This window comes from Lathyrus oleraceus, chromosome 7, assembly GCF_024323335.1.
Source record: "Lathyrus oleraceus cultivar Zhongwan6 chromosome 7, CAAS_Psat_ZW6_1.0, whole genome shotgun sequence".
NCBI lineage: Eukaryota > Viridiplantae > Streptophyta > Magnoliopsida > Fabales > Fabaceae > Lathyrus > Lathyrus oleraceus.
In genome coordinates this window covers 101,422,575-101,442,743 of record NC_066585.1, presented here as the reverse complement: position 1 = coordinate 101,442,743, position 20,169 = coordinate 101,422,575, and positions in this window count along the sequence as shown.

Sequence of the window (20,169 nt, the reverse complement as noted above, 5' to 3'; positions counted from 1 at the left end):
ACTCCACTATGTGCGCGAAAAGATAAAGGGCTTAATGTGATTTCGCTAGAATGAAAACGGGTGAAATAAGAGTAAAGGAACTAGGATAGCTATAATGTCATTACTCGAACTGATTTGCATAAGGTGGGGTTATCTGAGGTTGTGACGGTGGTTGTTGATGTCAAGATTAAACTCAAGTTGCTTCTAAACAAAATCCACTTGCAACCTATTACGAATTGATGTGTGTTTTGAAATTTCATCTGGCTAAATTTTTAAAACGATTTCTATACTGTATTTTGCTTGAGGACAAGCAAAGATCTAAGTATGGGGGAGTTTGATAACATGAAATTATATCATATTTTTGGACTCAATTTAATTAAATTATATTATTATTTATTTCAATTTATTTCATTTTATTAGATATTACGCGGTATTTTCTTTCTATTTATCTCAGGTGGTTTATTTGAAGCACAAGTAAAAAAGGAAGAAAAGGAGGTGCAAAAAGGAATGAAAAGAAGCAAATATCAAAAGCCAAAGCCCAGCCCAAAAAGCACAGGCGCTGCACCTGTGACGAGCGTCACAAAGGCTGTGACGAGCGTCACGCTTTACACACTTGTGTGACGAGCGTCACACATGGTGTGACGGACGTCACACCCCACTCCTATATTTTTGGCTTTGGCGCATCCACGAAGTACGCTTTGAAGCAGTAAGCCAAACGTGCCAAATTTTGCTCCAACAAACTTTTCTCCACGAATTCCTCATTCAAAACCAAGTCTTCCTTGATTTTCTCAACCACCAAAACCAAGTCTTCCTTGATTTTCTCAACCACCAAAACCAAATGGACACTATATAAAGGACCAAAATGGGAGAAATTGGGACGACCTACTTTTACATTTTTTTACGTTCTGCAATTTAATTTTCAGCTTTCTAGCTTTTAGCATTTTTTTTCTTTTTCAGCAACCTTGTTTCTGTTGCCATTATTTTTACAGCATTATATTTTTTTCAGCATTCCATATTTTTCTTCAGTAATTTATTTCCTTTGTTAGTTTAATTTTTTAGGCATTCAATTAATTTTCTCACAATAGTTTCTACACCGGAAACTATTGTGTAACTTTAACTAGATCTAACCTTACGTTAGATCATAGTATTTTATTCCTTCGCCTTTATTTTACTGTCTGATCGAAGATTGTGAAGAACAAATCCAACCGGTCTGTGGTGGAGTGTTCAAGCATCGAAGTTAGAGAACAATCAAGATTTCTATTAATTTTACAGGTTCTTTAATTTATTGTTTTAATTTATATATGCTCTGCACTGTTGTTTATCTATATTGTTTGTCTGATATGGCTTTAATTAAGCGTAATAATTGTTTAAGCCTGTTTAACATGTCCGGCTAATTAATTTAGATATCGGTATGTAAAGTAAGCGGAATAAATGAATCAAAACTAAGTTGGTTAAATTACGTTTAAAAATAAAGTCACTCTTTTTATGGTCCCAATTTACAGGTTTAATAACAAAGTTTTTGTACGAGAGTAAAAGACATAAAGAAGTTAAATTCAATAGAACGAGAGTTTGAGTTTTTAACTAGACATAGTAAATTGAGCATTAATTCTAAATCAGGGCGAGAGCAATTTTTAGAGTTAATTAAATTCTAATCTTTTCCAAAAAGTATTTTAAAGATTGAATGTGAGGACGAGAGTTAAGCATTTGAATTTAATTATATAACCTAAGTCAACAGAGCGAGAGTTTGAGATAAGGGTGTTTAAACGATTAGTGTTTTCTTAAAAAGAGTTTCTACGGATTCTATTGTTTTCAAAAAGTGGTTTTTGACTTAACTATAAGTGACAACTACGTTAATATAAAATCATAGTTTATTCAACAGAGCGAGAGTTTGAGATAAAACTTTTAATCAATAGAGTCAACTGAAAAGATTCATTTTAAAACCAAGAAACCAACAAAGAATTGATTCCTTAATTACGACGAACTGCATACCGATATCCGCTTATTAGATATTAGTTTTAGATCTTATTTTAGTTTTAGCTTTTTCCCCCAAACAATCAAAGTATTACCTTCCTTAGCTTTACGAAGTAACCTTAGATAACGGTATATCGATTCATAAGTCCCTGTGGGATCGATATCTTTTAAAACTACGCGATAGAACTGTGCACTTGCAGTTTGTACCCCAAATTCGACTCATAAAGTCGCGATCAAGTTTTTGGCGCCGTTGCCGGGGACTTTATTTAGTCGATATCGTAACTCTTCTGTTACGCTGTAGAGACTAAGGTAATTTTTTTTTCTCTATCACTATGTATCACCCAAACTTTCTCTACGATTATCACTCCCAGTATTTTGAGGAATCGCAAGATTCCTATAAATCCAACCTGGAAATATTAATGGAGGATTTCATTGAGACGCAAACTCACTCAAGGATAGAATCTATGATGGAACGCTTTGTGGCTACACAAACTCTTCAGAATGAAGAATTTAGAAAACAAAGTCTCTATACCAATGAAACCCTTACGCAACTGAACATTGTGGTCGAGTCCCTCGTCACTCACAACGAGGCATTGGAGACTCAAATCTCCCTACTTGCGCAGACACCTCTAGGACCTTTCCCTGAGAAACATGCGGATATGGTAACAACCACCAGTGAAAGATTTACCGAAAATCCTAAGGATAGTGATAATGAGGAGAGTTCAGGTGAGAAAAAAATAGAGATTGAGAAAGTTCCACAAACACCACCCGAAAGGGAGGTTGTCAAAAAGGTAGAGAAGGAAGAGCTATGTGTTGTCCCTCCTCCCTATAAATCACCAATTCCTTTCCCGCAAAGGTCTGTGGAAGTTAAGGTAGACCCCAAATCCGAAAGAAATGAGGAGCTATCAGAAAATATCCACACCAATGCACATTTATTTGCCACCCTGAACAAGAAGAGAGAATTTGAAGCCCATGAAATTAGGGAACTAATTAGTATAAAAAGGGGCAAACCAGACTTTGAGGTGGTGTTTTCAAAAATTGAACCTAAACCTGAAAAGCTAGCTCCCATAATAGAGCCAGAACCACCACCACAAGTTCAGGAGGATAAACTACCTAGCAGAAGAAAAAGAAGAAAAAGTGACGGTTATGAGAGATGGATTGATAAGTGGCCATGGAAATCAAGGATAATTAAAAGTTTGACCGAGGATTCATCCTCGAAAGAACCACCATGAGTACTTACACTCCCGAGTCGCCGCGCTATCGACGTAAAACATAGCGAATATTTCCAGTTCTATTAATGTCAATTTTTCTCTCTATCCATTTTTTTTTCTTCCCTTTCATAAAATCAATCCGTATTTTTCTTTAATAACCATTACTGACTTAATGCCAGTATCTACTTGAATTCATCGAGCTACTGACTTTCATCATGCAACCAGTAGATACCATTTTCAAAGGTAGTGTTCAGAGAAGGCGGTATGATTATCTAGCCCAGAAGGATATGGCACTGGCCATATATTATGATGGACCGACCATGGATAAATTAGGCATCTGAGATATCATCCTGTTTATGTTTAACCAGCTTGGGTGGGAAAACGCAGCCATTAAGAGACTGTTTGTCACGTACCGTGAGCTAACCTTAGAATTCCTGATTTCCCTTGTATACATCCCTGAACATGGTTACGGACTTAACAAAGGGTTAATATCCTTTAGGTTATTTAGCATGGACTTCACCTACACCCGTCGAGACCTTGCTGACCTCTTAGGATTCCCTAGCGGCCCTTTCGTCTTTAATACCCGCCAGGAGGACCTTATTGATGACCATGATCTCGATGACTTCTGGGGTTGCATATCCGGAGAACCCAACCCAAACCCGAATGAGATGCACTCACAAAAGATCCATAACCCTGCTATCTGATATTTTCATAAAATACTAGCCCACACCTTATTTGGTAAGGAAGAGAATAACACCTTAGTGGCCCGACTATTTACCTTGCCTAACCATGAGAGAACGAGTGTTCACAACCACAATAGCCGACTTTATGACTTATATGAACACCCTATTGATCCACCTCCATCCTCCCGACGTCGTCGCAGAAGGAGGCTAGCAACTAATGAGGATATCATGGACGCCATTGATACCATGCAGGCGCAGAATGTCGAAGTGATGCAACTGATGCGCCAGATGCAACAACAACATGAAGCAAGGAATGCAATAACCGACCAGCGGTTCACTGAGTTACTTAGTAGGTTTGACGACTTAGGAGTACGTCAACGATCACCAGGTCCCAGAACACGAGGCGGAAGGCAGCATTGACTTTTTCTTTCATTTTTCTATTCATTTTCTTTTGTTTTCTTTGAAACATTGGGGACAATGTTTCATTTAAGTGTGGGGGGGGGGGGGGGGGAAACCTTGTTCTTTCAACCTTCCCTTTTCAAGTATGTTATTTTCCCTTTCATTGTTATTTCCCTTTCTTATTATGAAAAAAAAATATTATAATATATATTTATTTTAAGTCAAGTCCCTAGTGTGAAAAATTCTTATTATCTATTCCCCTCAATTTTCTTGAGCCATAACAAAAATTCAACACACTCAGTAAGTATAAAGGTCGCTTATTTTATAAAACTTGAGTGAAATCAAGACAAAAATTATTACCATAACAGCGCTCTAAGAACCTCAACATGTTAGATCAGGATAAGTACCTATTATACCAATCCCTTGAACTTTTAGTTTTATAGTAACCCCGAGTAGTTTATACGAGAAGTCAGCACCATCTTAATAGCAAACTACGTGGAGAGCCGATGAATATAAGTGAATGATTCCCAAAGTAACATAAAAATATATATATATATATATATATATATATATATATATATATATATATATATATATATATATATATATATATATATATATATATATATATATATATATCAGGAAATGCACTAATTAAGTTAGGTGATCCTTACCAGATCATTTAATCCAAAGGTTGCAGATCACACAAAAGCATAATATGAAAGATCCATTATGAGTTGGATCAGCAGGTATTTGGTGCTGAACTTGGTAGGGCGGACTACGGTCCGATCCCCCGCAATTTGCAATGGACTGAATAACGAAGTTATCCGACTTATGTACCAGAACTTCTAGCTAAAAGGGGATCAGAATCACTAACCGGTTACTCCACTATGTGCGCGAAAAGATAAAGGGCTTAATGTGATTTCGCTAGAATGAAAACGGGTGAAATAAGAGTAAAGGAACTAGGATAGCTATAATGTCATTACTCGAACTGATTTGCATAAGGTGGGGTTATCTGAGGTTGTGACGGTGGTTGTTGATGTCAAGATTAAACTCAAGTTGCTTCTAAACAAAATCCACTTGCAACCTATTACGAATTGATGTGTGTTTTGAAATTTCATCTGGCTAAATTTTTAAAACGATTTCTATACTGTATTTTGCTTGAGGACAAGCAAAGATCTAAGTATGGGGGAGTTTGATAACATGAAATTATATCATATTTTTGGACTCAATTTAATTAAATTATATTATTATTTATTTCAATTTATTAGATATTACGCGGTATTTTCTTTCTATTTATCTCAGGTGGTTTATTTGAAGCACAAGTAAAAAAGGAAGAAAAGGAGGTGCAAAAAGGAATGAAAAGAAGCAAATATCAAAAGCCAAAGCCCAGCCCAAAAAGCACAGGCGCTGCACCTGTGACGAGCGTCACAAAGGCTGTGACGAGCGTCACGCTTTACACACTTGTGTGACGAGCGTCACACATGGTGTGACGGACGTCACACCCCACTCCTATATTTTTGGCTTTGGCGCATCCACGAAGTACGCTTTGAAGCAGTAAGCCAAACGTGCCAAATTTTGCTCCAACAAACTTTTCTCCATGAATTCCTCATTCAAAACCAAGTCTTCCTTGATTTTCTCAACCACCAAAACCAAGTCTTCCTTGATTTTCTCAACCACCAAGACCAAATGGACACTATATAAAGGACCAAAATGGGAGAAATTGGGACGGCCTACTTTTACATTTTTTTACGCTCTGCAATTTAGTTTTCAGCTTTCTAGCTTTTAGCATTTTTTTTCTTTTTCAGCAACCTTGTTTCTGTTGCCATTATTTTTACAACATTATATTTTTTTCAGCATTCCATATTTTTCTTCAGCAATTTATTTCCTTTGTTAGTTTAATTTTTTAGGCATTCAATTAATTTTCTCACAATAGTTTCTACACCGGAAACTATTGTGTAACTTTAACTAGATCTAACCTTACGTTAGATCATAGTATTTTATTCCTTCGCCTTTATTTTACTGTCTGATCGAAGATTGTGAAGAACAAATCCAACCGGTCTGTGGTGGAGTGTTCAAGCATCGAAGTTAGAGAACAATCAAGATTTCTATTAATTTTACAGGTTCTTTAATTTATTGTTTTAATTTATATATGCTCTGCACTGTTGTTTATCTATATTGTTTGTCTGATATGGCTTTAATTAAGCGTAATAATTGTTTAAGCCTGTTTAACATGTCCGGCTAATTAATTTAGATATCGGTATGTAAAGTAAGCGGAATAAATGAATCAAAACTAAGTTGGTTAAATTACGTTTAAAAATAAAGTCACTCTTTTTATGGTCCCAATTTACAGGTTTAATAACAAAGTTTTTGTACGAGAGTAAAAGACATAAAGAAGTTAAATTCAATAGAACGAGAGTTTGAGTTTTTAACTGGACATAGTAAATTGAGCATTAATTCTAAATCAGGGCGAGAGCAATTTTTAGAGTTAATTAAATTCTAATCTTTTCCAAAAAGTATTTTTAAAGATTGAATGTGAGGACGAGAGTTAAGCATTTGAATTTAATTATATAACCTAAGTCAACAGAGCGAGAGTTTGAGATAAGGGTGTTTAAACGATTAGTGTTTTCTTAAAAAGAGTTTCTACGGATTCTATTGTTTTCAAAAAGTGGTTTTTGACTTAACTATAAGTGACAGCTACGTTAATATAAAATCATAGTTTATTCAACAGAGCGAGAGTTTGAGATAAAACTTTTAATCAATAGAGTCAACTGAAAAGATTCATTTTAAAACCAAGAAACCAACAAAGAATTGATTCCTTAATTACGACGAACTGCATACCGATATCCGCTTATTAGATATTAATTTTAGATCTTATTTTAGTTTTAGCTTTTTCCCCCAAACAATCAAAGTATTACCTGCCTTAGCTTTACGAAGTAACCTTAGATAACGGTATATCGATTCATAAGTCCCTGTGGGATCGATATCTTTTAAAACTACGCGATAGAACTGTGCACTTGCAGTTTGTACCCCAAATTCGACTCATAAAGTCGCGATCATGAAGCTGCAGCAGGGTATCCAGGCCTTGCTTGACGATGGTATCCTCCAAGCTGAAGACTTATCTGCCCAAAGGTCTGTTGAAGGGGTTGTTGAGAATGCAAATGTTGATCCTCTCTTTCCTGAAGATGCTGAAGAATTCACAAATGTTGTTCCTGCTGATTTTGTACAGGGGCCGATTACTTTCTCCAGTGCTGGCATCATTCAGTACGGCCAGGTCTCTGCAATCAACAAAGAAGATGAGGATTGTGATTGCGACATTGACAACTGGGTACGTCCAAGGGTCCCGGGTGAAGTTCTCCGCAATTGGTCTTCTGAAGAGATTATCCAAGCCACTCTTCTTGAAGAGTAATTTTCTTTGTTTGTTCATGCATATCCAAGTCTTACGTTCCGCCCAGGGCGTAATGACTCATTGTAGGGCTCATCTATGTGGATACCTGCATTTTTTATCATAAATAAAGGACGTCTTTTTGCATTCAAATGTTTTGCTCATTGTCTTTCTATTTTTACAGTTTTCAAAAATCAAAAAAATATATTTGGCAATGTTTTGTTTAGTTTTCACTCATTGTTCACACTCATAAGCACATACCATCACTCATGCAGATGCACGTCACCGGATCCTATTGATAACAGTTCTGCTATGGCTCGCTTCGACTTTGAAAATCCAATCTTTCAAGCTGAAGAAGAGGGTGATGAAGACTGTGAACTCCCTGAAGAACTTGCCAGGTTGTTAAAACAAGAGGAAAGGGTCATTCAACCGCATCAAGAGTCTATTGAAGTGATTAATCTCGGCACCGAGGACGCCAAGAGAGAAATCAAGATAGGGGCTGCTTTGGAAGATAATGTGAAGAAGGGGCTGATTGAATTGCTGCAAGAGTATGTTGACATCCTCGCTTGGTCTTATCAGGATATGCCAGGGCTTGACACCGACATTGTGGTACACCGTTTGCCTCTCAAAGAGGATTGTCCTCCGGTCAAGCAGAAGCTCAGAAGAACAAGACCAAAGATGGCTATCAAGATAAAGGAAGAAGTGCAAAAACAGTTGGATGCAGGGTTTCTAGCGGTTACAAATTATCCGCCATGGGTTGCAAATATCGTTCCAGTACCTAAAAAGGATGGAAAGGTACGGATGTGTGTTGACTACCAGGATCTGAACAGAGCTAGTCCTAAAGATGATTTCCCATTACCTCACATCGACGTTTTGGTGGATAACACGGCTCAGTTTTCGGTATTCTCCTTCATGGATGGATTTTCTGGCTATAATCAAATTAAGATGGGACCAGAAGACATGGAGAAGACAACTTTCATAACCCCATGGGGCACCTTCTGCTACAAGGTGATGCCGTTTGGTCTGAAAAATGCTGGGGCAACATATCAACGAGCTATGGTAACTCTTTTCCATGATGTGATTCATCATGAAATCGAGGTTTATGTTGATGATATGATTGCCAAATCTCAGACGGAAGAAGAACATCTGGTGAATTTGCAGAAACTGTTTGAGCGTTTGAGGAAATTCAAGCTGAGGCTTAATCCGAACAAGTGTACTTTCGGGGTGAGATCTGGAAAACTGCTGGGTTTTATTGTTAGTGAAAAAGGGATTGAGGTGGATCCGGCCAAAGTGAAAGCGATACAAGAAATACCTGAGCCAAGAACAGAAAAACAAGTCCGTGGTTTCTTAGGAAGGTTGAACTACATTGCAAGGTTCATCTCTCACCTAACAGCCACATGTGAGCCAATATTCAAATTGTTGAGAAAAGATCAGGCCATCAGGTGGAATGATGATTGTCAAAGGGCTTTCGAGAAGATAAAAGAGTATTTGCAGAATCCTCCAATCCTTATGCCTCCAGTCCCAGGGAGACCGCTGATTATGTATTTGACAGTACTTGATAATTCCATGGGTTGTGTTCTCGGTCAACACGACGAGACAGGTAGGAAAGAGCATGCCATCTACTACCTGAGTAAAAAATTCACAGATTACGAGTCGAGATACTCAATGCTTGAAAAGACATGTTGTGAACTTGCATGGGCTGCTAAGGGATTGAGACAATACATGCTGACTCACACGACCTTACTGATCTCCAAAATGGATCCAGTCAAGTATATATTTGAGAAGCCAGCTCTCACCGGAAGGGTTGTTTGTTGGCAAATGGTACTGACAGAGTATGACATCCAGTATACATCCCAGAAAGCCATCAAAGGGAGTATTCTGTCAGACTATCTTTCTCAGCAGTTGATTGATGATTATGAGCCGATGAAGTTTGATTTTCCGGATGAAGACATCATGTTCCTCAAGATGAAAGACTGTGAAGAGCCAGTTGTTGAGGAGGGACCTGATCCAGATGAAAAGTGGACTTTAATGTTTGATGGGGCCGTCAATGCCAAAGGAAGTGGAATTGGTGTTGTCATTACCACTCTGAAAGGTGCCCACATGCCTTTCACCGCTCGTATGACTTTTGGATGCACCAATAATGAAGCTGAGTATGAGGCCTGTATCTTGGGTATTGAGCAAGCTATTGATTTGAGCAAGTGAATGGTGATTGGAATACTCCCCAGCCTAATCTGGTCCCCTGCAGAGATTACATGAGAAGACTGTTGACTTTCTTCACAACAGTAAAGTTGTATCATATACCTCGTGATGAGAACCAGATGGTTGATGCTCTTGCTACTCTATCCTCCATGATCAAGGTGATTCGGTGGAACCATGTTCCCAAGATTGATGTTATGCGCCTTGATAGGGTTGCGTATGTGTTTGCTGTTGAAGTGGTAGTTGATGACAAACCCTGGTACCACAACATCAAGTGCTTTCTGAAGAATCAAGAGTACCCTGCAGGGGCATCAAACAATGATAGAAAGACTTTGAGAAGATTGGCAAACAGTTTCTTCTTGAACAAAGACGATGTGCTGTATAAGAGGAACTTCGACATGGTTTTGCTCAGATGCGTGGATAGACACGAAGTGGACATGTTAATGCAGGAAGTTCATGAAGGCTCCTTCGGTACTCATGCCGACGGACATGCAATGGCTAAGAAATTGTTGAGAGCGGGTTATTACTGGATGATCATGGAATCTGATTGTTTCAAATATGCTTGGAAGTGTCATAAATGCCAGATTTATGCTGATAAGGTGCATGTGCCGCCAAATTCTCTGAATGTGATGTCTTCGCCGTGGCCGTTTGCTATGTGGGGCATTGATATGATTGGAAAGATTGAGCCGACTTCTTCCAATGGGCATCGCTTCATCCTTTTTGCCATCGACTATTTTACCAAGTGGGTCGAAGCAGTGTCATTTGCGAAGGTCACCATACATGTGGTTGCCCGATTCATCAAGAAAGGAATCATTTATCGTTATGGGATTCCCGAAAGAATCATTACTGATAATGGTTCTAATCTCAATAACAAAATGATGAAAGAGTTGTGCAAGAACTTCAACATTCAACATCACAACTCTTCCCCTTATCGTCCTAAGATGAACGGTGTTGTTGAGGCAGCAAATAAGAACATAAAGAAGATTGTGCAGAAGATGGTCGTTACGTACAGAGATTGGCATGAGATGCTACCCTTCGCCTTGCATGGGTACAGTACTTCAGTACGTACATCGACCGGGGCAACCCCTTATTCCCTTGTGTATGGTATGGAAGCAGTCCTACCTGTTGAAGTGGAGATTCCTTCTCTAAGAGTCATGTTGGATGTCAAGTTAGACGAAGCTGAATGGATTCAGACAAGGTTCAATGAGTTGAGTCTTATCAAAGAGAAGCGAATGGCAGCCATTTGTCATGGGCAATTGTATCAGAGTCGGATGAAGAGAGCCTTTGATCAGAAAGTGCGTCCTCGATGCTTCCAAGTCGGAGATTTGGTGTTGAAAAGGATCCTTCCTCCTCAGACAGATCACAGGGGCAAGTGGACTCCTAACTATGATGGACCGTATATTGTCACCAAGGTTTTTGATGGTGGAGCCTTAATGCTTGCAACTATGGATGGTGAAAACTTCACTTCCCCTGTGAACTCAGACGCAGTTAAAAAATACTTCGCATAAAATAGACCCGCTGGACGATAAAAAGAATAGTCCAGGCAAAAAAATGGGCATCCCGGCAAACCAAGAAAATGAAAAAGGTTCGGGCAAAAGTTAGGGATTAAGAAATGAAAAGATTGTACACCCGGTAAGTTGAAAACCTGAAAGGGCAACTTAGGCAAAAATGGGTATCCCGGTGGATTAAAAACCCGAAAGGGCGATCCAGGCAAAAGTTAGGGATTAAGCGAATGGATGCATTCTGAGTAGTTCTGAATATCATCTCGTGTCGATAATCGGAAACTTCCGAAGGATAGGAAACAATCCAATCACCTTTTTCAGGAAAGCTGATTGTCTGGAGGATCTTGAAGACGAGCGAATCATAGCAGAATTGGAACCCGATAGAAATCCATTTCACATTGCCATTAGATTAATTTCTGTTTTTTATCTGTTGTGCAATTACCTCTTTCCAGGGATTGCTTCCTGATGTAAATACCTATTCAGAGTCCACTCAATCAATAAAATCATGTTATTCAGTACATCTTTGTGTTCATTTTCATTTTACTGTTTTGTTTGCAAAAATGACGTCCGAATTTTTGATAAACATTGCATCATGAAACATAAGAGCTTTACAGGTACGTGCTTAATAAACATTGAAAATTGCTGTAAATTTTAAGTGCTTTGGATTGTCTATTCAGAACAGGTACACTCGGAGCATTTCCTTAAGGTCCCCATCAAATGACCGCAGATGTTTTTCCTCAACAGTTGGAATTTGGTATCTTATCCCTGCAGAGCTGGTCCGAGCATTGGATTCTTCAATCCCCAGCAGGCTCTCACTGTTGTACTTCCCCAAGCATTTGTTTCAGATTATACATTTACCAGTAGAGTCGACAGTGTCTGACTGTATATCCCCAGCGGAGGTGACAGTGTCTGACTGTATATCCCCGACAAAGTTGACAGTGCCAGACTGTATCTTCCCAGCAGAAGCGGCTGCTCCTCAGAGTTCGATACTAGATCGATGATCTCGACGCTAGACCCATGATCTCTTTCCTTGAAGCAGAATCTCGGTACCGTATCGGTGTTTGCTTCCCCTGCTAAGTCGTCTCTCTCGCAGATTATGGTTGCTAGAACCACTGTCGCTTTCCTCAGCAACAAGTTTTCAGTGCCATTCTCTCCCCAGTCAGAGCCTCGGTGTTTTGTTATTTGCCAGAACACCGTAAAGCGGGTCATTTCCCCATAGAGTTCTTTGTGTTGTGCATCTCCAACAGCCTTGCCAGGGTCCAGAAGATGGTGATCATTTCCCCAACAGAATTCCTTGCCTCAGCTTGGCGTTCTCTCTAATTAAGCATTTCGCATCCCTGCATGTAGAATCATATTTCATTGCATCCTCCCAAATTACGTAGCATTTCCATTTCCATGGAACATTACGCCATTGAAAACTTCAAACATACGCATGTAAATCATAAGGCATTCTCGGTATCCCAAGTGATAAGCCAGAAGTTGTTTCCAGTACTCAGACTGAAGATTGTTCATGACTTATCTTTATTATTCCCAGCAGGGGTCGTTGGCCCACGCGCCGCCTCAATTATCATTTTCCCTATTTCAGCTGATGTTGACAGGCATGAAAGTTTCCAGTATTCAGACCGAAGTGGCATTCAGGCCAGTTTTCCGATGTTCAGATCAAAGAAGTTTCCGACATTCAGGTCGATGCAACTTGTGGCATTCAGGCCAAGTTTCCCGGTGTTCAGACCGATGTTTGATAATCTAATATCTTCCGATGTTCAGATCGAAGAAGTTTCCGATATTCAGGTCGATGCAACTTGTGGCATTCAGGCCAGTTTTCCGGTATTCAGACCGAAGTGGCATTCAGGCCAGTTTCCCGGTGTTCAGACCGATGTTTGATAATCAAGTATCGTCCGATGCTCAGATCGAAGTCATTTCCAGTATTCATATTGATGAGCGGCATTCAGGCCATGGTTATTTCTCTGTTACCATTTATTTTGGTATTTAGGCTAACATTCTTTTTTCGGTGTTCAGACCGACTCTCACCGTTCCAGACGGATTCTTTTTCAAGACCACCTCTTGGCCAATTCTGACAGGCATTGTTACTTCATTTTTTCACTTCAATGTAAATTTTCGGGCTTTTATCGTATTCAATCACTTGATACCTAGAAAGTGCGAAAGTCGTTGCTATCTTCCTTTCGGGTTTCCAGTTGATTGAATAGGAGCAGTTGTAATACCCCAAAATTTACCCTTCATTTTTCCTGGAAGCATGGGATTATGTTTTACACTTCATTAGCATCATATTAGGTTATACTCATTGCATACTGCATTAGTGACATGGAGATCAGGTTTTGATCGATCACTCCTTAACAGAAAGAGCCCACACAAAGAAAGATTAAGAATTGGACTTTATTTTCTAAGTATACAAGTCTCAAGGGTCTCAGGGGGGTCCAAGTATCTTATTATGGTCCTCAGTTCATCAGTGAAGGATTCAAAGCTATTAGAGTGTTCATCTGGATTTAATCAGAAATTAGGGTTTCATGGCTACCTGCAACAGACAATGTTTGGTTGGAAGTAGAGGAGCTCATCCATGTCATGATTAAAGAGGTATCTTGGCCTAGGAAGATTCATAATTATCTCAGAAAGATCCATTGGCAATCAGTGCAATCAGTTCCTGATCATTTTGCCCTAAACCTAGGGTTTGGTATAAGATCAGTTTATTTCTGATTCTTTGGGTGAAACTCTTTTCCATGGCCCTCCATATGTCCACAAGGATCTACATACAAAAAATCAGCTCTTTATTTGAGCTAGAAGTGCTTCAATTGATCAATGGAATCGGGAATCAGACAGTTTGGGAAAAGTCAACTGTGGGGCCAGAAAAGTCAACTCCTGAGATTTTGAGAGTGGAATCTCAAAGTCCATGCCTAGGGTATCCTACATGTGAAATTTGATCAAGGTTGGATCATGGATTCATCATTTAATCAGGAATTGGAAAAGTTACTTAATTTGGAAATGGTTGACTTTCCATTTAGGGCAAGTTTTCATGATCGTTGCACTCACTTTAAGCCCATTTTGCATCAAGATAAAAGCTCCATTTGAAAATTTCTCCAACATGATAGTTGTTCCTCTTGCTCCAAGCTTTCTAGAGATATAAAGTTTGCTCCATTTGGATTAGAATTGAGAAAGTTATGCTTAGTCAAAGTGAGACATTTTTTTAGGACACTTAGAAAAATTTCTAAGTCCAAAATCTTCAAAATTTGTCAAGACTTCTTGGCCAGTTTTCTTGCACTTCAAGGCATTATTTGAAAATAGTTTCTTCACAACAATTGTACCTTGCCATGTCCTCTTTCACATCCTTTTGGAATCATCTCGTTTGGATCCATGGTTTGAGAGATACATTCATTTAAAGTGGGCACCATGACTTGATTTTCTAGGCAGATTTTGGGCCTGGCTGGCCCAATCAGATTTTCTAAGCATGCTGCACAAACCAGTCACGTTTTTTTTTACCTATTTTGACCATGTATTGGACATCCATTCACTTAAGTTTGGTCCAAAATAACAACATTTTACACCTCACTTCACACTTTTATTCTTATGGACAAATCACTTATTAAAAAGCTCATGAGAACACCTAATCCACCCTATTTAAGAAGCTGAAACCCTAACCCTAAAGGAGCATTAGAATTTCGTGGAAAGGAGGCAAAAGCTTAATCACATATCAAATTCCATTCCACTTCTATTTTCCATTAGGTAATCATCTCTTCCATGGCCATGTTTTGATATATCTACGCTTGCTTACCATGTTCATCACCATTAATCCTTCCATTTTCATATTTCTTTTTCTTATTTAAAATATTTTCTTCGTCCATAAAATTACCCAAAAATATTTTTCACTTTTCTTAACATTTTATTTAATTTTATATAATTTTTATTTTCGTATTTTTTTTAATATTAATATTTTTTTTTAATTATTTATTCTAAATGGTCCATTTTAACACACTTTTTTTATTGATTTTATTTTTATGACTTAAAATTATTGTTAGCATTTGATTTTTGGGATGAAGGTTGACCACTGTCTCATGGTCAACCTGACCGTTTCTTGGAATTTTATTTCACACTTTCAATTTATTTTGGATTTATTTTTGATCTAGTTTGGTTGGTTGACTTTTAATTTGACTTCTGTTTTATTTTAATTAATTCACGTACCCATTTTCGTTATTTTTTTAAAATCTTTTTGGGGGATGATGATGTCCTGACCCCACTTTATTTAGTTTAATTTTTCATAATTTTCTTGATTAATTTACTATTTATTCTTGATTTATTTCTAACCTAGTCTTATTAATTGACTTTTGGTTTGACCTATGTTTTATTTTAATTAATTCACTTACCAATTTTCATTATTTTTAAAATATTTTTGGCGGATGGTGATGTCCTGACCCCACCTTATTTAGTTTATTTTTTCATAATTTTCTTGATTAATTTTCTATTTATTTGTTATTTTTTAAGTTGACTTGAATTTTCAGTTGACTTCTTTATGATCGATGTTTGACTTAGGGATTGCTTATGGCAATTAAAGAGATATTTTGATCCTCCCTTGTTCATCTCATATGCCATGTATTAGAGGTCTTTTAACTTGATCTTATTTGGTCCTTACCTCATTTCCTGATTAAATTATTCAGTGGACCCTTCGTGTGCATATTTTCATCTGTTTGATTAATCTGTTATCTTTTATACTTGTTTCTCTCATTCATGCTTTCTATTGCTTGATTATTTAACATGTTCATACTCCCATGCATTGTTTAAATGCTCCATTATTTGATTCTTTGGTTTGATTATATATTGCTTATTTATCCGATCTGATTGATAACTGTTGCCTACTTGTATGATGTATGAGGCATATATTCTTATTGTTTGTTTGCCATGAACAATCCCCATTCATAACAAATGTACCCCTCTCCCATAAAGTGTATAATATTTATTTCTTTATTTCTTTAGTCACCTATTAATACAAGAATTAAAACGAACATCCGATAACCATTTCAAAATAAGATCAAAAGCTCGATCCAACATCGAGTAATCATTTTCAAAACTTAACAAAACCAGCACGCATTCATCCATCCTCTTGTAAGTCGATTGCCTCAGGCATCGCCATCTACCTGTAAGTCGATTGCCTCCAGCATCTCCATCTACCCTTATCCGTAACTCCTCTCCGCGCTCCATCCGTCGACTCTTGTTCCGTTTAGGTAGCACCCATTAGGTAGAACCCTTTGTATGATAACATAGGTAGAATTCCCCTATTCTTTGCATGCTAACATTAGGTAGATGTTCCCCTTTATAAATCCTAACACATAGGTCCATATTGCATGACAACTCTAGAGCAGAGCTTCCCCACTTTTAGACCTTCCGTGCGTCTCCGATCTTGTGGCATGTCAGTCCGTTCTATTGCAAAGAGGTAACTGCCTAAGACTCGAATCAGCGAGCTGCGACACCTACTGCTAGGACGTTGAACACACTGCCCACCCTCCTTTGACACAGCTGGTGTCCTCTTTTGTAAGTCCATGTTCAGATGGCAATCCTTAACCCCTAGTTAGCCGAACTACGTTTTGCTCTGATTCTCATTCCAGATGAGATACGTAGGCATAAGACGCGACGTCTTACCGAGCATACTTCTCTTTAACCCATAGATAGCCGAGCTACGAAGACTCTGATTCTCATACTCAGATGAGATACGTAGGCAGTAGATGCGACATCCTTGCGAGTCATTTTCTTTTAACCTTCCTTTTAGTAAATAGTACTTTAGATATACCTACACCCTTTAGACTAGAACAACACTTATGAAAAGGGCTCCCTAGGAGTACCTAGGATGTTTTGGGGTGCTTAAAACCTTCCCATTGCATAACCAACCCCCTTACTCAGATCTCTGACATTTTTACTAGTTTTTGATTCAATAAAACTTTTAGGTTTTTGTTCGCTTTCTAACCATTCCTTTGGGTAAATAGAAGTGCGGTGGTGACTCGACTTGTATGGTTTACCTTGGATTTAGTCAATATCTCTAATGGTAACGAATACCCCGATACACCCGGCCAAGGTGATTTCGCCTTCAAAAAGGACTTAATCCACTAATCTTGAAAGATTACAAAAATGATTGTCTAAGAGGATAAAGATCTCTTAGCTCTCTTAAGTTTACAGACTTCATAAGTCACTTGAGGAGAGTTTCAGTAAATAAATAGAATTACAGTAATGCTTAGTGCTTCTAGGTAAGCAGAAATTACACAAGGTAAAAGCAAGAGAATAGTTCACACTTAAGTGCAACATCTCGTGTGAGAAAGAGAATCAATAATGTATATGAAAGAAGTGTTGTATTCTCGTGTGTTTTAGTTATATTCTTAGTGAGGCGTTCCATCCTCTATATAGGAGAGATGAGAAGACCATTGAAGGTTTGAATGTCAGAATCTTTGCAATGATGGATGATTAATATCATTAATCTCTATGTTCTTTTCAAAGCAGTTTTGGGGCGCCATAAATTTCTTCCTAAAATAGATTCTTTCCATAAGTGAGTTTCTTCATAGCTAAGTATTATGAATCAAAAGGTTCGAACATCAAAGTCTCTACTTAGCAAGAGTATCTTCAGATAGATGCTTGTCGCTGATTGTCTTCAGAGTCTCTTCTGTTTGATTTACATCAGAGCGCGAGGCTTCAGATCCTATAGGCATTCTTCCGCTTCAGAGTGTCTGATGTCTTTTAATTTACACTTCTGTTGATCAGAGTCAGAGCTTCTGCTTGCGTATCTTCTAAGTGGTATTTCAGACTTTGTATCTATATCTGATGAATGTCTATCTGACTATTTTTTATTGGAGTCCTGCACACTTAGATAAATTTTGTTAGAGTACCATTTTGGTTTCATCCTTTGTTATCATCAAAATCTTTGAGATACATTATAGATACTAGATTTGTTCTTACAATCTCCCCCTTTTTGATGATGACAAAAAAGTTCAGAGTGATGATGAAATAATGATATAATCAAAATAATATCTCAGAGTCAGATGAAGGATGACTCCCTCTGAGATGGATCTTCAGATTTCTCAAAAGTTCTTATCGGTCCTTCCTTGTGTGGCAGTTGGTTTGTACCTTAGTTATTATCCTGTATAACATTTAGTTCTCATAAGTTATTAAGATATCAATCTGCGCAGTGTAACAAGAGGATTAGATATATTTTCATCAGAGTTGTATTAGTTCTCCCCCTTTTTGTCAGACTCAAAAAGACAGAAAATAATGCGAGAAAAAAGTTCATATATAAGAGAAAAACAGGTACAGATAAGCAGCAATTCAGAAAGAGAGCACAAAACATGAGGAAAACATAAGAAGAAAACAACAAAAAAAGCCTAAGTGACTAAGGGTTTGGAGGCGGAGGCATCCTTTGGAGCAGTTGAGTCAACAGGTTCTGAATATTGTTGTTGACAGAGTCCTGGTGATCGAATCTTGCTCGCACAATTTGTTGCTCCTTTTGAAGTTCTTCCAGAGTTTTCAGGACCAGAGGGGCGAAGCCAGAGTTTGGTTGCTCCCCCTGAGTCAGAGCATCAACGCTAGCCTTTGCAGCTTCTTCCGCAGGAATGTGTGCTGCTTCTTCAGCGTCGGCTCTTGCTTTTGCCAGCTTCAGCAGCAGCCGCAGCAACAACAGCTTCAACAACAACCTTCTTTTCAGCTTCTCTAACCCGTTGCTCCTCTTCCAGGCGAGCTTTCTCTTTTGCTTCTCTTCTGGCCTTTTCCTCAGCCTTTCTGACCAAGCGTGCCTGTAGCCTTTCTCCAGCTTCTCTAGTAAAGTCATTACGGACTTGTTCAGAGAGGCCTTTCAGTTTGAAGGCTTCAGAGGTCATCCATCTGATCACTCTGTTCTAGTCTCACTGCAGAGGGATCATCACTGATACTGGAGTTTACAGATAGAGACTTGATCTTCTCCACTGAAGACTCAGCAAATAAAGAGATACTTCTTCTAAGGTGGGGAAGGTATGTTCTGGTCCAGGGTTGGGGGGTGTTTGTGGTGTGTGGGTGGTGTCAATGAGAGTCTGAGGGATAGGAATGATGATGTCTTCAGAGGGTGAGATAGTGGGAATATCAGAGGGTGGTGGTGTTGGTTATCCAGGTGGTGGATTTTGTGGTTGTTCAATTGGTGGTGTTTGTGGTTGTTCAGATGGTAGTGTTTGTAGTTGTTCAGATGGTGGTGCAATTGGTTGTTCAGGTGGTGGAGTGTTAGTTTCTGGTTCAGGTTATGGTTGATAGGTAAGAACACGTGCCTAAAGCTAAGCTAGTGTGGGGGATTGAGGGTCAGAAGGTTCCGAGTCTGATGATAAGACGTAGTAGGGTGGAGGAGATTGGTGAGATAGGTTCATTAAGCATTTAGCTATAGAAATTGGTAGGGTTGTAGTAGAGAGGTTAAATTTTTGAAATGGGGGAGATGGTGAATTAGAGGTTGGAGTATCAGAGGGTTTAGTAGTAGAGGGTGGGGTTTTAGAGTGGGTGTAGATAGGTGTGGTTTAGGGAAGAGAAGAAGCAATTTGCTTTAAATTGACAGAGCGAGAAGGAGGCAGAGACTTACTTGGTGAATCAATCAGAGGGACTAGAGGCCTTGATGCAGAAGTTTCTCCCAGTTTTGCCTTCTTTGCTTTCTTAGACTTCCCAGATGGCCCTCGTTGTCTCTTCATGAAGTTGGGTGGACGCTCAGGTAGTCAGTCCACGGAGAACTCTGAGATGTCAACTCCTTGGCTTGTGAGATCTTGTAGATAATGTGCCACAACTTCTGGAGGATCAATCTTGGAGAAGAGGTAGAGGACGTTGGGAATCTTCCTTTGATTCTTGAGTGCTTC